The following is a 2500-nucleotide window of genomic DNA, read 5'->3' on the forward strand; positions in this document are numbered from 1 at the left end:
GAATGATACGATTTGATCGGAGGTATCCGGAGAGAATTTCGGTGGGAAAGAAGTTAGAGGAAGTACACAGTATTGTTGGTAGGTAGTAATGATGAAGAGGGAAGTGAATTAGAAAAGATGAGTTCGTGCGGTCGTGTTGCCATTAACAGATGGGACAACTATTAACAGATAGGACGACCAACAGAGACCACAATTTTTAAGGTCAAATTTCCCGCCTTCCGAGGCTTCAAACTTGCAGTTCAGGAAGAAAGCCTTCAGTTGGGTCCGACTGAGGAAGAATTTGGTATGAAGTGGTATAAATGTCGCTTATATATTAACAAGATATATATATATATATATATATATATATATATATATATATATATATATATATATATATATATACATATATATACACACACATTACATATGTATATATATAAATATATATACATATACATATATATATACACATGCGCACGCACACACATATATATACACACATATTTATATATATATATATATATATGTATATATATATATATATATATATATGTATATATATATATATATATATACATATATATATATGTATATGAATGTGTATGTATATGTGTGTGTGTGTGTGTGTGTGTGTGTGTGTGTGTGTGTGTGTATGTGTATTATTTCACGTGTTAACACAAAAAACTGAACAACAATAATAGCAACAAGGACGACGGTGAGGAGGAGGAAGTAGTGATGGATGAAGAAGACCACAACAAGGACAAGCACAATGTCAACAAATAATAAAAGATAATTAAACAAATAATAAAAGATAATTAAAAAAACATCATTCGATAATTTTGCGAACCATTCCACTGTATTTCGTGTTTTCATTTATTTCTTGTAATTGTTTTTCTTTTCTTTTTTTTTTTTTTTACATCGAAGCTGTTGATTCCTCGCGCTTGCATTGTCTTTGTTTAGTATTAAAAAAATTAAATCTGCTTCACAGTAATGTCAGAGAATTTTATAAGATTCTACCAAATTAAGAATCAAGGAGAAATTGGATAGAATGTCTCTCTTGTAGAACTGTCGTGGAAGAACCAGCGTTGTCTGCGTTCTTCCAACGAACATCCTTGGTCAACCACAACACGTGTGCGTGTATTGTTCATGTTTTCAGGACTCGAACCCACATCTTTTATAAGCATGACAGATGTACCAAAACATTACTTCGAATTTCTACATCATTTTAAAAACTCTATTCTTACCAGCGAGAATTGTATGTTGCTTTGATTCAATGGTAGGATGCCTGTCGTGTTTACGGAAAATGTGGGTTCGTGTCTCAGCGGCAGCCTCATTCTTTTTTATATACAAAAGGGTTTTTTTTAAACCCAGTATTTACATGCTACTATTTATAGCTTTATCCACTTTGACTTCAGCCTTTTAAAACGAATTATTTCACATTCTAGACATTTCTTAATTTCTTCCGGTGTCAACAATATATACATGCATGCATGTGTGTGTGTGTCTCTGTGTGTAATCAGTATTTTGTTCTGATTCTCTGGGCTCTGATTTTAAATTTTGCTGACGCTAACCCTGCGTTCCAAGCAATAAAAAAAGGATCATTGAAGGCGGCTGATTGAGTGAAGTGTAAGAACGAAGTTGTGTTACAGGGTTAATCCAGCCGAACAAAGAAAGGTAGGCAACGCGACACACGGAAATTGAACAGAAGCGTGTGACTCAGTCAATTGATAGGACAGAAGTTGTGTTACGTAAGACGCTGTGTTACGTAAGACGTGTTACGCAAGACGTTGTATTACACGAGAAAGAAAATCTGTGACTGTCTCTATTCTTTAAACCTTTTGGAATCGAATGCTGTAATAACTAGGTCATGGTGACAACCCATTCGTCATACAAACGATTTGTTCCCTAATCCACAAGTTGGTTGACCTTAACCCCAATTCGTATTTAAACCGTTTCCCGGTTCGTCTTTTAAATTATTTTCTTTATTTCCCTCCCATGAATGTTCTTGACCGTCATACCTTAAGTGTATCTGGGACTATGCAGATTTAACTGCTATTTCTAATATGTCGGTGACTGTAGAGAGACTCGGTTGTTGGCTCAGGAGAAATACTGATGTGTATTTAGATATAATGGATGCTCTAAATTAACAAAAATATCATAGAAATACTGAAAATAAATCGAATATGTTTGAGAAATGGTGCCTCCGTTAAACTGCAAATGTAACATGAATGGGGTGAGAGTAAAAAAACGGTTTGGTTCCAAGAGGTAAGTGCTCTTAGTATTAATACTAAAGTTGTCGTTCTTCATTTTGTTTTGTTTTTTAATATATATAAAATGGAGACTTGCTTACAGAGAAAGAAAAAATTACTAAATAAAAGGCGTAGGAGTGGCTGTGTGGTAAGTAGCTTGCTTACCAACCACATAGTTCCGGGTTCAGTCCCACTGCGTGGCACCTTGGGCAAGTGTCTTCTACTATAGCCTCGGATTGACCAAAGCCTTGTGAGTGGATTTGGTAGAC

Source organism: Octopus bimaculoides, chromosome 20, assembly GCF_046866305.1.
Source record: "Octopus bimaculoides isolate indiv1 chromosome 20, ASM4686630v1, whole genome shotgun sequence".
Taxonomy (NCBI): Eukaryota; Metazoa; Mollusca; class Cephalopoda; order Octopoda; family Octopodidae; genus Octopus; species Octopus bimaculoides.